The 22150-nt window shown below is 41.0% G+C and overlaps 1 protein-coding gene across 13 annotated transcripts in view; it reads left to right on the top strand.

Moving 5' to 3' along the window:
* The window catches only part of arvcfb (ARVCF delta catenin family member b), a 262549-nt gene that overhangs the window by 34639 nt on the left and 205760 nt on the right, over positions 1-22150 (top strand). For all 13 annotated transcript variants that reach the window (XM_078170905.1, XM_078170903.1, XM_033618562.2 and 10 more), the window contains exon 2: positions 21784-21868. The gene's annotated coding sequence lies outside the window, so the exon portion shown is untranslated. The remainder of the gene's footprint in view (positions 1-21783; positions 21869-22150) is intronic.

The following is a 22150-nucleotide window of genomic DNA, read 5'->3' as shown; positions in this document are numbered from 1 at the left end:
GGCTTCATAACTGCGAGCGACATAGTCACAACTTCCTGTCCAGTAGAAAACTGGCCACCTCTGCTTTGTGCTTCATCCCCATCCTCTCCTTTAGTGCTCGCCAGCGAAAGTGAAAATAAAAGCCAACACCAGATTCACTCTTGATTTAGATCAAACTTTGTCCACTTGGTGTTTCACCTTGCTTTACTTGCATTTTTTTGGTGCTGTGTCAACGATTTTTGTGGCTTGATATTGGATGCGTGCTGCTATTACCTGCTACCAACCTTCTACCATTTCATAAAGTCCCAACCTCACCTGCGCATTGTTATTGGCTAGGGGGTACACACCAATAAACAAGATACAAGCAAGATAAGAAAATAAGAAAATCCAGGCAGAGGGCAGTGTCTCTGCAGCTAAATACACCGCCACATACTTATAGTGGGTCATAAGTGATGATGATGAGTATCAAATGAAGAATATTTTATTAGAGGAGCACCACACTGATTTTTAATGCCTTTATAAACTCAAAATATTCCAATTAGGTTTAAGATCTATGGCAAAGCTGCTGCATTAACTACATAATTCAAATGGTCACATGGTTTACCAGCGGTTAGGCTTATATGAGGAACCCCAAAATGAGTGATTTATATGGCTCTGCCTCCCCCATCATTTAATCTGAATGAGTTTTGCTGTTTGATCTTTTTCCCCTCCGAATTGCTCTGCCCACCTGCTCCTGTCCCTGTGTATGTCGATAAACAGCGGAGCCCTGCAGTCCTGCTTCCCACGCTCAAGAAATCTGGCAGTCCAACAGGTTCAAACCCATATCCATTATATACTATGCATGTAAAGCTGAAATACCCTAACATAAATGACCCTTTCATGCTGCCCAAAATTTGCTCTGGTATTACATCAGGGCAAGATGAGCTAACATGCTGCAAATCATTCACCTAGCATTACTATTGGAAAACCATTCAAGACCTCTGTCATCTGGAGGAAATAGGTCACAAGCAGAGTTCCTAAATTGCAGACATGTGATTGAACATTTGAAGTATTCTGTGTCAGGTATGTAACTGGACTTTTTGTCATGGAGCTTAGAGACAGAGAGAAATGATAGACCAGATATCCAAAGATAAAGATATCAGAGAAGGCAGATACGAAGACCAAGGGTAAGAAAGAGGAAAGGGTGTATAATTTTATCCTTACACAAGTTTTATTAACTGTATTAACCCAGACTGATTTGGTTCTTTATTATTTATAGCATGGCAAATAGGAAGATATTATTGTTGACTCATGATTAGTCTAGAGTTTGCTGCTCAGAGTAAGTAATGGTCATTTTCCATAATCTTTATGTAAAATGATGCAGGCATCTGGGATGAATCAAGTTAACCTCCCCGGTCAGGGTTGTAATACATCTGATATTAAAATGTCATTTTTGTAGCAGAGTATTGGGTTCATTAAAATGTTAAAGAAATGTTGGAAATGGGATTAAACTTCTGTGCAAATGGATGATTTTAACATTGCCAACGGAGCCTTGCTGCCTTCAGTTAGAGATTTGAGGGGTTGATTAAAATGCTATGAAATATGAAAATGTAAAAACTGTTAGGGTTTAGAGGTGGCGGAATATTTGCAGGATGACTGTTTCAGCCTCTTTTATAACAAATATTTTAACTGTTGTTTTAGCCACTGGTTTCCTCGGAAGATATACTTACGCTGTTGAACTTGGAACAGGCCTCTGCATATTTCTGGAAGAAAAATACATTAAATTAGATGCATGTTTTCCTAGATGAAATGTAGTGTCGGTCATTACACTCTGTCATAGAATGCAGGGTTATGTGGTCTTTGCATTTGAGATACTGGCTGTAACGTTAGTATGTTTACATTTAGATGATATCTCAGTGATTTAAAAAGCAAAGTTGATTCAGTTGTGGTTTCAATCTTTCTGCATATGAAAAAATATGCTCTTTTTTTGCTGTGTTTCATTCTGAATGATGGTAATGAAGACAAAGCGCCAGTAAACATGTCATTTACCACCAGTGATGCGTTTACCCCCTGGGCTGTGTAGGGAAAGCTGTTTTTCAAGGAACTTAAAATTGTGGGAATCACGAAGCGCTCAGATAGTCTGCATACGTTTTACAGTTGAAATACCACTGACACTCTTTGTGAGGGATATCCGACCTTTAAATATAATGCATGTTTTGAAAAGTACTGGGCATCTTATGGTAGTGAGATTCATTACTCACCCTGGTTGTATTATCACTTGGTCAGAGGTCTCCAAGGCTCCAGGTGAGCCTGAATGGCATACGGATGAACCCATAAACAGACAATGAATGAACATTAATGCATCGTCCCTGTCTGCATGTTAAAATGATGTCAGCAGATGTCAGGAGAATGGTTCCTGCTGCTGCTGCTGCGTTCTCACAACCCTACTGGATGCCTGTATTAAGAGATAGTACAAAAAATAAATAAATGAATAAACAAGATGGCCTGATAACAGATAATAAAACATGAAAACTTAAATTATCCTCTGCTGGAAAATGGGACATCCCAGCAGCAGTAGTAACATGATACAACAGAAAGAAATACTATAAATATATTAAAGGTGAACTGCAGATAATGTTTTAGTTTTTCTCCTTTTGGCCTATTTAAAGTGAAGTGTACTGGTAGTCCCCCATCTGCCTTAGTGGGTCACATTTCCATCCAAGTACTTGTCACTCATCTTGATTAGTTGTATATTGAAACAGTGTGCAGCCAAGGGCTGAGGTAGCCTGTATAAATAACACACACTGAAGCCAGCACCGAAACTGCAATAAAAAAAAATGAATCAATGCTTATCGTTTTCCGTTTCCAGTCTACCATTGCCTCAACCGGTTAGTTTGTCTTATTGCATGTCTTTGGTGTTTTAAAGGGTTAGTTTGAATTCACCAAAGCCACACAATAACACAAACTATCAATGGAGGCAGCAGTAGAGCAACAGCTCCCGCATTCAGAAAGGTGAAATTACAGTTTTTGTCAATAGAATTTGGCTTTGAAGAGTGCATAAATAAGTCTCACTTTTCTTTGAACAAATGGGGTGACTAAAATGTTAATCTTATATACAGTGTCACCTTGTTACGAAGCACTTAATAATATTCAGCTGCACTCCTATAGTATGTGGGTTCTTAGAGTTGTCATATAAAGTGTGTTTCTAGCACACAAGCAATTCCACATGCTGTGATGCTTTCTCTAGGTGTTATTTGTTTCAGTATCTGTACTCCGATAGAGATAGTGTCGATATCAAGTTGCATGTATTTGTGTGTGTGCGTGTGCGTGTGTGTGTGTGTTTTCAGATGAGTGAATGAGAGAATTACCAAGCGAGCTCGTGAATGGGCAAATGAGTGAGCAAGCAAGTGCCTGAGCAAGTGACTTAGTTGAGTGTGTGGGTGAGCGACTGAGCAAACGAGACAGTGTTTGAATGAGTGTGTGAGTGAGTGATTCATTATTATTGATACAGTGTTTTCTCTCAGTGTTACCGTAAGTGTTGCTGCAATGTGTTTCATGTTGTCTGGCAGCCAAAGGTCTGCAATCCAGTATAATAGAGCATGTTGTTGCAGTAACAGTCTGAGTAGATGCTCTGCCCACAGCTCTCAGCCTCACTACACGCTGCAGTGATCTCTGCTCACACTCCCCCTCTCCCTTGAGAGATGCTCGGCTTTTCTCCGGCCTCTGGTAGATCTTTCCCATGGATGACAGGGCAGGAGGAGCAGCAGCCAGGGCAGACCCTCGTTCCATTACCTGACTCCTGCAACTCTAATGGGGGAGTTTATGCAGCCTTCCTGACACAGGCAGAGGGAATTTGCTTCATTTCTGCTCTGTTCGATATGCATAATGGTCTGGTGAAGGGCCAAAGTGCCAAACTGTATTTCAGTAGTGTTGGGTGAACACAGCATAACTTCACTCTTGTGTGTGTCTCATTTCAATCACTCACTCTACTACTGTTATTTTACACATCATAATATAGCAGCAGTTTATATTTTTACATATATTCTGCTTTGAAACACAAGTAATATGTACATTTCTGCAGGGTCTGTATATACCCAGTCCTTATCCTTGATCTCATTTCCATGCAATATATTTCTGCAAAATTCAAGTGCCATCTCATTAGGATCATCAAGTTATCCTTTGTTTTTATATTTGCATTACAGTTGATTTATGCATGTTGTTTATTGCACTTACATCTTTATTATCTCTTTTCCTATGACAAAGTACTGTACAGCAAAATAATTAGTAGTTTTTGTTGACCTTTGTTTCCAGCACAGCACAGGATGGAAAATGTAATTTAAAAGCTAGAGCTTTTAGTATTTGTTGAGCCAGCAACTATATTAAGCCGCTCCAGATATAATATGGCCACACACAATTATATCCTATGAATAAACGCCCTACAAATGGTGTCACGTATTTAACGTAAACTTACGTAAGGTTAGTAAGGTTAATGTGGTTGGGGTTAGAAAAAGGAAATGTAGGAGCATGTAACTTAAAATGACTCAAAAGTTCACACGGTTCCAGACACCAGACTCCTGGGGCATGTCTGTTTTTTGTGACCCATTCACCACCCCACCTGCCTCATAAAGGGACCACTTCCTTCTTGATATTCGTCAGTGCGTTGGTCATGTAATCGCATTTCCAAGTATTCCCAAATATGTGGGCTAAACGAATTACTGGCTCATGATTATGTACAATGTGTACAAATTTTGGTGCATTACTTTACATAGAAAAATGTATGATCAGTGCATGTGAACAGCCTGCACAGAATGAGGACTGTGACTCCCCCCCCCCCCATGATTAATACTGGAAGCGTGTTATGAAGGGATCTCTTAATGATCCCTATGAACAGAAGAAACAATTACAGCAAACAAAAACAGTTTCAATGTACACATGGGCACTCGACAGTTGTTTTAAGACAGACTTGAAAAATTGTGACCCTATGCTTAAGGGGTCCCATATTTTACTGTCTGCTTGCCACTCAGCATTCAGCTGTGTTGGTGCCATACAGTTGGGTGATTGAGCCACGAATGCAGTGGTCCCAGACTGAAATATTGATGGGCTGTCATGTTGCATAGCTTTAGCTCTCAGTTTTCAAAGTCTGTATTATATAGTGTAATGAATTTTATTTCTTTGTGAGATCTCTGAAATCAATCCCTTTAGCCTTCAGAGCAGTTTTTCTGAAATTGACATGGTAGATGTTGCTGTTGAGATTTGAGTTTTTACATTTAAGACTGTTACTTAGACACTCTGAAAACATCCCACTTACACTAAAAGAATGGCACTTTCAATTTTCAGTTTTCCTAAAAAGAAAAAAAGGAAAAAGATCTTGCGCCATCAATGAACTGTTTCAGAAGTGAATCATCATGTAAAATAACATTGAAGTAATAACATAGTCATACAGTATTCCAGCTTTGTTGGTGTTCACTCAGACCTCTAAAACCAACTGACATTACCAGTGTTAGTGTTTTTTCTATGAAAAAAACATCACGTTTTCTCTGAAAACCACATCTAGACCAGCTTTGACATGGTAATGCATGTTTTCAGAGATAGAGATCTTATATATTCCTTTCATCCTCTCAGGTCTTTGCTGGATCACACATCACAGCGTGTTAGGTATGATCAGGGGGAAGACCTCTGAATTGCTGGGAGGATTCATGCCCAGCCTCCCTCCAGAGCTACATGCTCCCCAGATCTCAAGGGGTCTCTGGGGTGCAGCTGAGAAGCCAGCCGACTCAGAAATATGGACTGCTGCCTCCTCTGGCTCTTTTAAAGCTCAGTCAGTGTACACAGAGACTCATTTGTTTGGGCCCGCTCTATAAAATCTATTACCAGCCCAGTGCTGTGTGTTTTCACCTTGTTTTTTATGGTTTGTGTCCTCAGCATGGGGCAGCGAGGACAAAGCAAAGACAAACACTGCCTTTCCTTGTGGTATATTGAACTTGGCATACAAAAGTACAGAATTTGAAGCTGGAGATACTAGAGCCATGTGTGGTGGGGGTTGAGAGTATACTCCACAAGCACAGAAATCTGTGAACACGTCGGATACCTCACATTCCAAAATGTGTTGCATTACACTGAGAAATCCTCCTTATTTTCCACACTGCTGGAGCGCCGTTTGATGACTGATTGATTCTGTGAGATGATTCTGCGACATTAGCAAGATAAGCCGACTAATTAGTGTTAAACACCTGAGCTCCATCAATTAGCACCTCTCTGTTTCTTCCAGCCATGATTCAGCAGCAGAGGAAGAAATCAGAGCTGCCTCTCTGCTAGTGTGCTGGAGTGTTTTCACACCCATAGAGGGCAGCTGTGCTCTCCACAATCTCTCCTCTTTGACTAATAGAGTAACAGACACATGCAGAGAGAGATATAACAAGTTATAGAGGTGGTGTGTTTTCCTGTGTGAGTGGCCTGGTGTTCAGAAAGAGTCCATTTCTTCTGTGTTGTTTATGGCTTCAGCCTATTGGAGAGTGTGTGAAGCAGCATGCAAGTCCCTAATGAAGTCGGGCATCTGCCAGAGACAATACACAGGCTTGTTTTGATGCTGAGCTCTCTTATACTTACTTTGTATTTCCCTCTGTCTCCTTCTATCTGAATCTCTCTCACTTAAAAGCTTTTTAAAAGCCATCAACATGGCTGCGCTCTCAATGCAGAAGAGCAACCATTGATTACCACTGCCTTAAATGACTGGAGGTAATGAATCATAACAACAGTGAATGGTCGGTTCCTGACACAGAGGCATTCAAAGCAGGCTGAACAAATATGGCAGCTCCTTGCAAAGCGTGGCTACAGCTGAGCCATTGTTCTCTGGCAGTACAGTTGGTTCAGGAAAAAGACTCTTGTAGATGTAATGTGTTTTTGTCAAGCAGCCGAGGCGAAGAAAGAGAGAGACAGAGCGAGAGCTGGCATGAAATCAGCTCTTTGTAGCTGGAGTCCGGGTCCTTGCACACGCTGGACTGTAATAAACCAAACAATATCACATTAACACCCAAGGTCCACCATTAATGGGCCCAGCTTTGGCCAGCAGACAGTATATAGACACACTCTCATGCATGTGCGCACACACATACCACTGTAAGTGGCCACTGTCTCTCCACTGACTGTTTAATTCCGCGGCTGATAATTATAACTGTTATCTGTTGCCTCTGAAAAATTATTGAGCTTGTCAGCACCCATTAATTTACTCTGTATCATAAATTAAGTGGCACGGGCTGTGTTTTATCCCCGTCTTGCTGGAGTAAATGGAGGCAGTTTTTCCAGAGGCAAAGTCTGCTTTACTGTACTGTACGTCACACATGACAGACTTTTGTTCTGCTTCCCCGTTGTTTAAAAGCCTGGAGAAAATGAGTCGGAGATAAATTAGCCACACTTGAATGTGTGCAGCTGTGGGTTTACATGCAAATAAAAAAAACTATTCACTCTTTAACTGTACTTACATAGCACAAGAAACCCCAGACCTGTAACTGCCAGTTTTGTGAGCTGTGTCTTGGAAATTGTTAACTATGGTTTCCACATTTTTTCCTCTAAGTTGCTGTCCAAAACCTAAGCTGCAGGAAGCATTCATCAGCAACCAATCTCATACTGCCATTGTTGTATGTCCGCCTGTTGCTGCAACATGATTTGTACTCAAGCTAAAATGAATCACATACCTCAGATCAGCCAGTGAACAGCAGCAGAACCATGCAGCTACCAGCAGGGTAAAAACAAACCAACAACAACATGATTTATAGGCTCCTATTGTGTATTGTACTCAGGCACTGCATTGTGCATCCACATCCATCTCTGAGAATAGCCATCAATCAAAATGCTAATGCTCACTTCCTGTAAATGCTGAGTGTCTTGGGTGGGGAGGGGACAACAATAGTGACCTTTTTGAATCTCAAAAGTTTACACATGTATGCAGGTGTGCACTCTCTATCTCAGGATTCAGCACGTCAGGACAACTTAACATTCATGTGAAGTCAAGTCAGTTTTGTTTGTATAACGCTAAATCACAACAAAAAATTATCTCATGATAGTTCCCATATACAGCAGGCTAGACCATACTCTTTGATTTACATTAACCCAACAATTCCAAGCACTTTGCCACAGCAGCGAGGAAAAATGTCCTTTTAACAGGCCGAAAGTTTGAACAGAGTCAGGCTGTAGATGGGCAGTCATCTGCCTTGATCAGTTGTGGTAAGGGAGAGACACAGGGAGAGACTGAAATGCATAGCAACAAAAACAACTATAATAACATAAATATGAATACTAATGATAATAGTATATCATACTATATGTATATAATAATACAAGTATGTCTAGTAATAACAGCAGCAGGTGATACCACGACCCACAAGCTCAGCATAATCAGTAGCCATGGGAACCAGTGGATCATTGGAAGTCCAGTGCAACAGGTTAGGCCTATAGCAGCCTAACTAGGGGCTGGTCCAAGGTAAGCCTGAGCCAGCCCTAAATTTAAGATTAATCAAAGAGGAAAGTCTTAAGCCTACTCCTAAATGCAGAGATGGTGTCTGCTTCCTGGACTGAAACTGGGAGATGGTTCCACAGGAGAGTAGTTTAATAGCTGTAGTCTGGCTCCATTTCTACTTTTGGAGGCTCCAGGAACCACAAGTAGGCCTGCATCCCAGGTGCTGCACTCTTCTAATAAGGTACTCTGAGCTCTTTAAGATATGTTGGTGATTTCCACTGAGCAGTACGGTACAGTTCAGTTCAGTTCGGTACGTTTTTTTCCGTGTCCACTGCGAAAAGTTGTGGATGGTACCAATGGAACCGTTCCTGACCATTACCATTTTTGGTACCCCTTCTTTTGGGGTACCTAGCACACAGATCCAGCACTAAAAGGTGGAGCTGTGAACACTGCAGTCCGTTGATTGGTCAGTAGCAAATGGTCACTCTGCTCAGGGTTGTGACTTAAGTAATCACTGTTCATACTGTGGAGAGTTTTATTAGTAAACTGTGACTATAAAATGAAAGGAAGTTTTGTCCGACGGCCGGCATCTTTTAAGGTGCAATGTTAACTTGTAATGTTACTTAATGCACGAGATCACAACGTGAATCAATCAACACGCCTTAAATATTCCATGACAACTTCGACTATTACTTAAGTTTCTTATATGACATACACTTTTAGTAATGAGTGGGCCTACAAGCATTTATATATATTAATTTCAGCCGGGTTATGTGAACTGCATATATTCTAATACTCAGTCACAGAAAAGAAAAAGGTCACATAGCATTGGGCTTTGGCAACACTAAACCCCTGAGCTTGCCTGAGAAGGACTAAATGCACAAACCCACTATTTTTAAATATCCCTTGGAGAGAGAATCTCACTGCAGCCTGTTTTGTGTCAATGAGGAAATACAGTGAGTGCTGGACAGAGCAGTGAGTGACAACAACCCTGTCCACATTTAAGAGTACTGTTTGTAGTGGAAACGCTAGGGTCTAGGTACCATGAAGTGTATATTTGGTTCCAAAGGTACCATACCGAAAGTGTTTGGTGGAAACAGGGCTTTGTTGTGACACTTTCTTAAGGGAGGTCAGCCACAGAAAAGCACCCACTGAACTCACAAGAATCCAGAGACTTGCTTAGGATGAATACCTGTACTGAGTGTAAGAAACCAGACCGAGATATTAGCTCATTGCAGATATATCTGCATTTGTGTATATGTTCCAAATAAGTAAAAGAAACCACAGCACAAAAATATCAAAGATATACACCAATAAGCCAAAGCATTTAAACCACTGGTGGGTGAAGTGAGTAACATTGATCATGTCGTTAAAATGCAATGTTCTCCTGGGAAACTTGACACGCTCCAGTCACCCACCCACCAAAACACTGGTTGAGACCAAGTACATCCTCTCATGGCAACAACGCTCCCTGGTGGCAGTGGCCCCCAGCAGAACAATGCGCAATGCCACACCACAAAAACTGCCCTGAAATGCCCTGAAGAACTTGAAGAAGACCTCAAAATGTTGACTTGACCTCGAAATTCCCCAGATCCCAATCTGATCAAGCATCTGTGTGACATACTGGTACCCCACCTCACAACCCACAGGACTCAAATGATCTGCCACCAATGGCCTGGTAAGAGACACCACACCCCCAGAGGTCCTGTGTCCCTGCCTCTACAGGTCAGAGCCAAGTCAAGGAGGCCCCACCGTGGATTGGGGGTACCGCTGGGGTACCGACACTTGCCATTGGGAGTGCTGTTGCCACGGGGGTGGGAGCGGGGGGTTTGGTCTGCAACGGTGTTTGGGTGGGTGTCAAATGGCATCCACATGAATGCCAGGACCAAAAGTTTTCCAGCAACTTATTGCATTGTAACAAAATGATCAATGTTATTCATTCCACCCACCACTGGTTTGAATATTTTGGCGTATATTTTTGGTGTAAATTGACCTGTGCTTTAAATGTCTGCTTGCAGTTTTATTTCAGAATAATAATGAAGCTGAGGCCAAAATAATCTTGAAAGTTTGTCCCCCACTCAGCTCACTGACAAGTATGTTTTTAAATGTAAAACATTCTAATAGTACAATTACTGAGTAAAAGAAACCCCACTCATCTTATAGTACACTAAAAAAGTTGTTATTGCCTTATTCATAAGCTACAATTTTGGGTTAAAGTTCACAGAGATTTAATAAAATGTGAAGAATCTGTGTGGGTTACCTTGCTAATGCAAGCAAAGTCAGTAATCATGGCTATTATGTTGGAATGAATGGATTTCCTCCTGAAATGTTACTTTTTAAAATGCTGATGTGACCTGACCTTAACTCTATAATTTGTGCAATCAGTTAGTATGGACCCATCTATCATCGTATTTGCTGAATTTTTAACATGACAGATTTCTTTTAAATATGTGCTTCGATTGGTTTGACACTGAGTGAACAGACCTGCAGGATTTGGATGGATAAACAACCCCAACCCTTGTTTCCAGAGAGAAGGAGAGTGTTGACGCTGTTTGACAGCAGCACAGACAGCCTGCCACAAAAGTCCCTCATAAGGGAGAAGATGTGGAAGTCCACTACTGCTCCCCAAATCCCTATCAATGCTTCCTTTATCCCTCTCTATGTACTTATTCCATATCCATGGCGTTCTTCTCTCCTTTTCCACACTGTTGTTTCCTGTCTATCTGTCTCCTCGTCTATTCCTGTCTCCGTCACTATACCTTCTGTTCCCACCTTCCCTCATTTTGGATTCCCTCTTCTGGCAGCCTCAGACACCATTTAAATTGGATGTAGCTTGTGAGGCTGACGACTCCAACAAAAAGTGAAAGACATGATATTTATTTCTCTGCCTGCAAACAGACAAGCATGTCACATCCTGGCTGTTGTGGGGAGATGTTGGGCTGTTAGTGAGCCATAGTGAACAGAATAAACAGGTCTTGGTGTGTGCATGCGTGTGTGTGCTTGTGTGCACATGCCAGTGTGATCCTTTATCCAAACTTGTGAGGCTTATTATCTGAGCAATGAACTATGATTTCTGAAAAAGGTTTGGCAGCCACTGCAAGACATCTACCATTCATTTCTCTACAGTTTGGTCCGCTTTGCTACCCGGCAAAGGAAGGCACTGTTGAAAGACTAAAACTTCACAGCTCACTTTGAGTCGCTTGGCCCATTTTGCTGTCTACCTCTGCCATGTTTCTGTTCCTGCTCCCTTATTGTCTTCTCATTGTGCTTCTATCTCGACAGCTCTCGGCCCTTGCTCTGCTACAAAGACTAATAAAGCCAAAAAACATAGTATTATATCATTTGATGAGCAGAGCAGGCTGTGTCAGTTTATCCACCTGCTACAGCACTGAGCTGATATGATCGGGCACAATGCGGTTTGTTTACCTTTATGTAATAGTTTGGGCTATTTATGCAGCTTCAACTTTGGAAGGTGCCACTCTGAATACCAATCTCCTCTGTAGCTTTGCAGCGCCGCTGCCTCTGCATGGGTATTTACCGCTCCTGGATGGGTCCCAGGCTCAGATATATGGCTGAAGGCTTAAATAGATGTCAGAAAGGTCTGCACTTGCACTTTCTATTGGGAGAATTCAATATGGTGTAACTTTGTTGGGTGTGAAAGGAGAGGTGAGGTGAAGTGGGGCTGAGGGTATAAATGGACCGAAATTCACTGAATGTGCAAAATATGTGGGACATGATATTGAGTTGCAGCCCCTTTTGTGCAATTTAAAAATCTAACTCGCCTGCTTCTCTTCTGTGACAAGTATAGGTTTTGCAAAGGAAGTCAATAGAGAATAATGGCTTTTACCTGAATTTACCTCATCTTTGCACTAATATTTTGTATATATTTGACTCAGGACTCCTGAATAACTGCTGCGTACCAGTGTTCAAATTCCAATCAGCAGGGGTGACATGGCAATTAAATATTGAATCTTAAATGTGGGAAGCCAGACAGACTGGGAGCAAAGGGAGGGGTGTGTGTGTGTGTGTGTATGTGTATAAAAACTCAGGGACAATACAGTTGATTTTTGTTTGCATTTTTGAGTGCCACAAATAGGGGGTTGGGGCGGGGAAGAGATTCCACGGAGCATTAAGTCAGACTGAATGGGTTTTCACTCTGTCATAGCACGCTGCGCTCCAGTTTTCATAACGGCGTTGAATCACCATTTCCATTTCTCTAATTCTTTCCATCTTTTGTTGCAGGCAGCAGACTTGGCAACTATTGTTTGACACATTGCTTGTGCCAGAGAAAGCTGTGTTTGTGTGTGTGTGTGTGTGTGCGTGTGCGTGTGTGTGTGCATGTGTATGTGGGGGAGTGTGTGTGGGAGAGTTGCGACTGGCTAATCCATAAGCCATAATAGGAGAGACTGCTGCTTTTAATGCCATATCAAGTGGAAGTGTCCACTCCTCTTTGCCTGTATCCATTTTCCAAACTATCAGAGGTGAGATTGGAGGTTAAATGGAAACCCTGAATTTTTCATGTAGCTGCTGTTTCATTGATTCAAAAAAGTAAAAGCTTAATTTTTCAGATTGACAATCATGCATTTTGTGTTTGTATCATGTGTTGGGATTTGTGAGGCTCTAGAGTCGAGAAATGATGCATAAAAAACTATGTTAATTTGAGAACAGAAAAATGAAATGAGTGTTTTGAGGATTTTCTGCAACAGCAGCAATAAGCTTCTTATTAATCTGTGCGCCAAGATGAATGAATATTTTATGTCTGAGGAAGGAGCAGGAGACAATAGGTCATAAAGTCAAACGTAGACGTACCTGTATTAAATCTGTTCTATAGTTTGAAGATTGGATCTGCAGTCTACAGAGAGTCATTTTTATACCGAAGGGAATCACGGCAGAAACTTTTTCACTTCAAAACCATTGAATCCAGCCTTTGAGGCACTTTTAGTAGTTTCCATTATGCCTCGGCTGAATTATTTTTGAGGAAAATCAATTCTGTCAAGGTGAGCTTTGGAAGAGGTGCTTTAGTATTAACATTCATAAGAATATCAATCAGCCAGCCACTGTGAGTGGGTGAAAAGATGAGGGAACAAAAGTTCTTACGGTTTTTCTGTCTTACCAGAGGGGCTTTAATTCTGGTTGTTTCTCCTCACGGAAATCCAGTAAGACCCCCCACCCCTACTCGCCCACCATCACTATCCCTTGATCCCATTAGCAGTGAACTCATGGGACCTCTGATCAACCATTCAAGGTCACTGAGTCACTGACAAAAGACGCCGGCTGAAGTGTTTGTTTCTTGGCAGCAGAGGTCCAGTAGCCTTTAGGTAAATGATCATATGAAATAGGGCTGGCATGCTTTTAGACTTCCACTGCTCGAATATGGTGGCCAAGAGTGCATGATAGCAATAGTCTAATATTGCATCATCAACTTGCAGTGATAATAAAAATTTTAAGGAAATAAATAAATCTAACAGTCAGCTAGGCTTGGGTGTTATCTCATAGGCTTGGGCCAGTGTAAATGGAACATGGGGACAGTGTCACAACAGAAAACTAGCATCTGACTATCCTGTGGCATCGTGTAACATTGGAGCTCTTTGTCCACATTGAATCCGTTAGATATGCACTTCCGTTATGTCATGTAAACAAACCGTGTACCTATCAGCTGTGTGCTTGAGATCAGACTCAACATGTAAGCACTTAAAAGATGGGTGAGTAGCCTACTTGCTGTCTTCCTACGTTTGTAATGTACTTAATAAAACAAAAAACAAATTTTATATTGTGATATTTACTGGAAGCCACATACAGCATAGCCAACAGCAAGCAGCCTAACTTATTAGCGGTGGTCATTTACCTTATCAGAAATGTTCCTCTCGACAGTCATCTCCCTCCAACAAGCTTCCACTTGATTTAGGTTTTTGTAGAGACAGAAGGATGTATCATAGAGATAATTCCCCATATCAATGGTGTTTTTAAGGCGAGCAACATGTATAAGTAGACGCAGGGTGTCTGAAGAAAGTTCAGCTGAAAACAGCGCTAGCAGCCGGTTAAGACACCTCTTCCATTGCCTTTCAATCCAAAATGTTGTCATATTGGTGCAGTTTTAGTCTTCTTGAGAGACAACTCTGTCATGTCTCCTCTCGTCAGCCCAAAAACTGATGTTGGATTTAGCACTGTGACCCTATCAGCACAGGTTGCTGATGTAGGCTACTTTTTGATTTTCCAGAACGTGTCGTAATGTCAAATGTCAAGGTTCAGCCGGTTTACATAAAGTCAAATCGGTTTAAGCTCGTAGATCAGACTGGACCAGCAAAACCAGTAATCGACCCAACTCTAGTATCACAATATCATAGTATACCAGTATATCTACAAAGTCTCATTATATGAGTTTTAATACCATGAAAAATACAAACACTCTTCTTTCTATTAAACTGATACAGAGATGCTGCATTGGGGCGATGTGCTGTAGTGCACAGCTGGTGCCACCAGATGTCAGTCTCTACTAGTTGGACAGGCAGCTGAAAGACTAGAGACGGTTTTGGTTAGTTGAATAAATGAAGTATGCTTTACAGTCAGTTAACAAGGCAATTAAGCTATGTTTCCCCCTGTTTGCAATCTTAATGCTTAGCTAAGCTAAGCAACTTCTGGCTGTAGCTTCATCTTAAGCGTACAGCCATGAGAATCTTTTCTTACCTTGGCAATAAAGCATATTTCCCATAATGTCAAACCATTGCTTCAGTTCTGTCATATCATCATTGAAATGATAAAAGTAGAATTTAAGTAGGCTAGCTAAGTTTAGTTTAGTTTAAAAGTGAAAGGTGATAAGTATCACTGCTGTATCACAGAAAATGAACAATGTTTATAATTTACCAGAGATGTGGACTCGAGTCACACGACTTGGACTTGAGGTAGTCTCAAGTCATGACTTTGTTGACTTAGACTTGACAAAATCAAGAAAGACTTATAACTCTTTGACTTAAATGCCACTTGGACTTGAGCCTTATGACTTGAAAATACTTGATACCTCCCCCAACTCCAAACATTCAAAACTATGTTATTTAAAAAGTGTACCACAACTATATTCACTTCCCTTAATTTCCTGAATCTACTAACACTACCAGCAATCACACTTAATTCTCCAGATTTTCATTGTTTGATCAGTCTGAAAGCATCAAATCAAGCTGCAAACTAACGCTACATCACTGAGCGGCAGTTGGAAAAAAATTAGCCTTTCCCAAAAGACAAATTGCAATATGCAAAATGTGCAGGTCTAAAATTACAGATGGAAATGCAATAACTTTTTAGCTTCGTTCAACATTTGAAGTCGAGGATAATATTAACATAGTTAATGAGCTTGTGCCTAGCTAAAGTTATGACTCTGTTAACATGGTTACATTTGGTTTATGACTTGTTTGGGACTTGAAACTCAAAGTTCAGGACTTCGGACTTGCCTGTCTTGGCTTGGGACTTGACTGCAAGGACTTGACACTTACTTGTGACTTGCAAAACAGGGACTTGGTCCAAACTCTGTACCTTACACATTTTGCTATGGATTAAATCATTAGCCCACTAACACTATGCATGTGGAAACATGAGCCTTCTGGACAGAATCACATCTGTTAACTCCCTCTCTTCTGTCTGTGTGTTAGAGGAGTACCGTCATTGATAAAGAAGCCAGGTCTCCCTGCAAATGACTTCCCCGTTACGTCATCTGTCAGTATCAATTAACCTCCAGCCGCTAAGTCTGAAGAGGTCTGAAGCCAAGCTCTGCTGAAGCCAAGAGCTGCAGACAGTGAGGATAATCAGGGGAAGTGTTGCTGAAAAGCCAGAAAAGTAGACACACTGCAGCTTTGAATCCTGTGTCATATGGGAAAATCAATACAGTGAATGTGGAAGATGAAAGGCGTGACCAGGTCTGTCTAATAATCAGTTTAAGTGATTGGTGTCTTTTATTTGGCCATTTTAAAAATGGCAGCTGACTGTGTGTTTTTAGCTGTCTCCACTATCACCACCACTTACTACCTGTGTTCCTATGGTAATGGAGAACATACTCCCTGGCACTTCAAAATAGCGTCAATGTCTTAGGTCTGTCACTGATGTGCTTTTGCAGTGAAACCCCTGCAGATTGATGTGGATAGGAAATTTCTGCCATTAAACGCTAAGTGTTTCTCAGCCACAGCTATGAAACTAAAACAGCTTCTTTCACACAATGTGCAGTGTGACAACATTCATTTAAGTCAATGGATAAGTATGGTGTCATTGGTTATGAATGCAAATCATATTTACAATACATCTTCAATCTCTGACAAATGGTTTTTAGTTTGTTAAGATTTTTCCTTTTCTCTTTTCACTCAACTGTCCATAATCTGGAGCACACAGATCATTTTTGTTTTCTATTACCATCAGTGACAGCAGGATCACTATTGGGCCAATCTCCCAAACAGTGCCCCCATGCAACCAGCCAAACTGTACAGCCAGGGTCCATATGGTCCTCCTGCCCTTTGTCTTACCCTCCTCCCATTTTATTTTCACCCCAGCCTCTGTTCCCAGTAAGTGATCAGCCACACATGCAGCATGTTCAAGGCCAGGGGTTGCACTGTATATCTTTGTACTTACTGTACGTACTGGAATTTGGGGTATGGCTGCACCAGACGATTATTTTTTCAATCGAAATAATGTTTTTGATCTATAAAATGTTAATGGTGGAAAAACTGAAAATAGTGAAATCTTATCACAACATTTTCAGAGTCTAGAGAATAAGACAAACACATCCTCATGTTTGTGAAGTTGGAACCAGCAATGTTTGGTATTTTTATGGGGAAATTACCTCTGTCTATCAACAGCTATTAAGATAATGCCCATTAATTTCCTGACTGTCGACTAATTGAGTAATCTAATCATTTTTTCGGCTCTAATTGTGGTGCTATGGATTGGTGTGGCATAACATTAGAGCATAGTAAGATTTGATTCTGTCATTAAAATAGTAATGTAATGGATTGCCATTACAATATCTGTACAACCTAATCAAATATTAGCTGGTGCTGTATTATCAGGGTGATTACAAACTACCAGAAAACTCACAATTTTAATTTCAATTATGATAAAGTTTCCTTTCATTAGTTGTGTAAAGATGCCATGTTTTTCAGAACAGAAGTAATCTTACGTCATGACCAAATATGACCAGCACTTAAGATATCATTGCACTCACAATGATGTGCATAGGCTATCATGAAGATAAGAGAGGATCCGCAGCAGTAAAAGCACCCTCCAGGAGAAATAAGTAAAGTAACGACAGTAGTTTCTCACATCAAAGATCATGCTGAGAAATGTAGTAGAAACCATAACATATGATTTTACAAAGCCAATGTTACCATGTTACAGTTGTGTCTAAACTGTGTGTTTTGCAGTAGTGGCTGTATAGGCAGGCAGGTGTTGGTCCAGTGCACCCTGACTACTAAATTGAATTCCTGCCTGGTCTGACTTTGTGCTGTGCGGCGTTCTGCTCCTGTTTGTCTTAACCTGCCCTCTCGTCTCCATTTCAGCTTTCGCAAATACACGGTGTGTTAGACCAAAGTCTAGGTTCTCTGTCAGACCAGCAGGGGCTGCTTGGATGTTTCTGCCTGGTCGCTTTCCAGATGCCCACCAGACTGTAACCGAGGCCCGGGCTTGGGAGTGGAGGCTGTGTGTGCGTATAAAGGGGGGGGGGGCGATGGGGAAGCAGGCGGGGCAGGCCGGCTACTCCGACCCCTCAGAGCTCCATCTGGACCGTGGGGGGCTGTCATTTAGAAGTGCAGGGCCTGAGCGGAGGAGCAAATTGCTTTTTAATCGATCATATTCCCAGTAAAAGCCACTCCCAGCAGCCACTTGCCTACTTTCCATTCTATTTATGGAAGCTGCCTGCCTCTGACTTCTGTATATGTGCTGTGTGTGTGTGTGAGGGAGAGAGACAGGAAAAAATAGACAGTAGGGGTGAGTTTTGTTGACCACTTCAAGTCAGTAAAAACGGAATCGTGTTTTCCATTCTTCTTAAGTCTAGCTTTGTGTGTGGATGTGTTTTTGCTCATTAAAATCAGAGTACTACAAGGACCTTGCGATACTCGTGTGGTTATAGACGATATGAAGGCTGATAGCAAGCTGTTCCTTTGTATCTGAGGAAGGCAGTGATTCTAGGGCAATGAAACATGAGCATCAGACAGTGCTCTATTAACAACAAAAAGAAAACCCTCCCCACCATTAAACACCACAGAGCTACAGTCAAACATGTCATGTGCTTTTATAGAAGCCCAACAATGCTGTAATGTGATCGTTTTCCCAGCTCCAGTTTCTTGCATCTATTTTCAGTCTGATGCCCAGTGTTGAGTCTCACACTAACAGGCGCTACTGTGAAGCGTGCATGGGTAATAAATTATGACTCAGCCCAATGCCGCCGCTGATTGTTGGATCCATTTTCTAAGATGCCGTTGTTTCTAACTAATCTGCCCCTCGGGGCTCTTGAAAAGGAAGTTTAAGTCCGTATTTGCTTGCTCTGTAGAACAATTTTTTTTGTTCTTTTCATAAAGCATTGAATCACCCCCTTTGTAAAAACAAAAAAAAAAGCTTCAGCTGTAATGGTGTCACATAAAAGATCCTGCAGAATGAGCAATACCATTGAATGAGGCCGCCGCTTGCAAGCACTCCTGTCAGTTTTCCTTTGCAGGCCTCCCAGGAATTGTAAATGTCGTCACATTTTCAACAAGACAGGTTTTTACTAGATGCTGAAAATGAGTTTTTGGGTGTGCTTTTCCTTCACTGCAATGCACCAGAAAATGTTGGACTATTTTATATGATTTTGTACAAATTACAAAGACTTAAATTAGAGGATAGCACAGTTATGAAATCTCTGTCATAATTATTTGGAAGCTTATCTGTTTTTTACTTTGTTTCAGCAACGCTGTGGTTAACTTGGTTATGGTTAGGAAAAAAATCGTGTTTTGAATTAAACTACCTGGTTTTAGGTGAAAAAAAAAAAAAAAAAAAAAAGCAGGGATGTCTCAGTAAAAAACAACTTTGTTCATGGCACTATTCCCACTGGAAAAAAAAAGCAATGGGTTGCTAAAAAAACACCCACGCTTTGGGGGCAAAAAACGTTGCAGGAAACACAGCGACAGGTCCCTGAAAAAGCTGCTGGAAAAAGATCCAGGGATTGCTAACAACATCCACATTTGGTGGCTAAAGAGCTGCTGGAAACACAGCAATAACTGCCTGAAAAACAACTGGTTTTGTTGGTGTCATGCCTTCAACCACCCATCCACCTACTTATGACAAAATTAGCTCATACACTTTGTCATTTTAGAAAAGTTGATGTGAAAAATGCGCAAATGGAACGTATTCATGGTTTGCAGAAACCTACAATGCCAAGATTTTCTTTTGGTCACTGGGCTGAAGTAACACTGGCAAATTGTGAAACATAATTGCATTATATGTGCTGTAGAACTGTTGAAGACTGGTGAGGATTTCGTTATTTGATTGTGTTTTATGTATTTGCTCATGTCTTGTATAGTTGCAGTGTGTTAAGCTTTCAGGGATATGTTCCTAGATTCTTCTGCTTGTGTCCTTTCACATGTTAAGTAGCCTATAGTGCTCAGCAAACACAGTTAAAGGAGTAGGAGTAAAGAGAGAAAGAGAGGATAGAGAGGTACGTCAGGTACTCAGCTGGAGGTCCTGCATTTTCTCTGTCAGTATCTTGTCATGGTCTCGCCCCCTGACCAAACAGGACGTGAGACTCATCACCCCATGCTGCTGTCTGGGTCTGTTGCTGTCCTCATGCGCCTCTCATAGCTTTTATTCAGGCAGTTCTCTGTTGTGTACCTCTCATCTTTTCATGCTGGGTGTGTTTTCTACCATGAAGGTTCTCCAGCACCTTTTCCTATTCAGACTAGTGACAGACTCATGCAGTGAATGTAGGTCTTAAATTATAAATCTGATAGCTGCCAGTCAATATTGTCAATCTCTTATATGGTGGAGCCTCTTTTTTAACAACAGCCTGTCAGTATGTTGATGTTATTATCAATATAACATGTTGGGCCAGAGAAAGTGTGTGGAAGGGCTTCACTCAGCAGCTTCAGGATGTAAAATGTGCAGTAAAACCTGCCTCACCCTGCCCGAAGCCGACAGGAAAACAATTATCCGGCTTAACTCAATTAAGGTGATAGCTTTGATTCACTGCAGTTAAAGTGGATTCTGATTGTGAAAAAATTGTCCCAATCGTCATGGAAATATCTCAAATCAGACCTGCAGCATACTCCTCAAGATATTCCAGACATACAGATTTAAATGCACTGCTCTATCAGTAATAGAGTGATGCAGGAATAAGTCCTAAAACATGTAAATTAGTCAGCATTTTTGCACGTCATGGGCATGTGGCGTAGTTCATTTATAGACTAACATTAGCTTTTTACTTCTGGTGACTGCATTTACGCTTTAAAAAGATAATCTTGCTGAACAAAACGTGTAAGTATCATGAACTTATTTTGAGAAATTTGACAGAACTTATTTTCTGCAATAATGCAAGAATCCAATGGAAAAATCCCACAGGCTTTTTGAGGAGGGAACTACTGCGACGTTAACTTCCAGGCCAGCCTACAATAAAATGTTGTCCCTGCTGCACTTTATATGTAGTATATTCTAAGATGATGAATAAATGATAATCTATTAGACCTAATGCAGGTATACCTGTGAGATCTGTATTCTTTAATTGCAAATATCTCTCTCTTTAAGGTCTCAAAGATCACTGACAGGACTCCTAGTTGGAGCATGATGTTTTCTTTGCCATTGATAAGTGTTTCTCTCATTGGTTTGTAGTGCAGTAATATGGCTTAATTAATCAACATTGTCACATAATCATCATGGGCAGAGAATGACAATTGTAGTTTTGCATTGATCCTAATTTAATCAGAGAGATATTTCAATTTTTATTGTTCATACAGATGTTCTAGGTAGTTGGTAGGTAGTATGGTCATGTTATATTCTCCACAGGGATTTTGGACTGCATACCAAATAGTAGTAATGGAAATCTGACTTTGCTTCTCAAGTCTTGTCCATTATACACTGTAAACATTCCCATATGCTTTGTCACATTAATACAGCTGGTATTTTCCTCTATTAAAAGGAAATTTAAAAATTCTAAAGTTTGACATTTTGGGAAATACGCTTATTTACTTTCTTGCTGAGAGTCAGATGAGAGGATTGGTGCCTCTTTCATAGGTATCAGTCTTCTCATCTAACTCTCAGCAAGAAAGCAAATAAGCGCATTTCCCAAAATGTCAAACGTTTCCTTTTAATGCTCACTGTATATTTACAGGCTTTACACGGATATCTAAAATGTCGTCCTCTCTTTTGTTCAGGTGCAGCATCTCAAGTGTGGTGGCTCTGGTGTGATAAATGTCAGCCTGTCCTGCTATTTGTATGGGTCTGTCTCCTCAACCAAAGGTAAGTTCATCCTCCTCTCAAACAGGGGTGTTGTGGTTTACTGTTACCAGTGGATTTATATAACAGGTGCTGCACTCACAGCAGTGGTCAGACTTTATTCTCAAATACTAATCTCATCTGCAAATGTGCTCAAAGTCCCCAGAAAGCTGTTATGGACGGCACATCAAGTAATAGTCAAAATGATGGATTACAGACACGACATGTGGTTAAATGACAGGCTCAAACATTTAGACTGAGAAAATGGATGACTTTGATGTCTTGTTTAATGACATTCTTAGGTGA

The sequence above is a fragment of the Epinephelus lanceolatus genome, chromosome 9, assembly GCF_041903045.1.
Source record: "Epinephelus lanceolatus isolate andai-2023 chromosome 9, ASM4190304v1, whole genome shotgun sequence".
In the NCBI taxonomy this organism is placed as follows: Eukaryota; Metazoa; Chordata; class Actinopteri; order Perciformes; family Serranidae; genus Epinephelus; species Epinephelus lanceolatus.
Note: the sequence above shows the minus strand (reverse complement) of the source record. Positions and strands in the feature narration are given on the sequence as shown.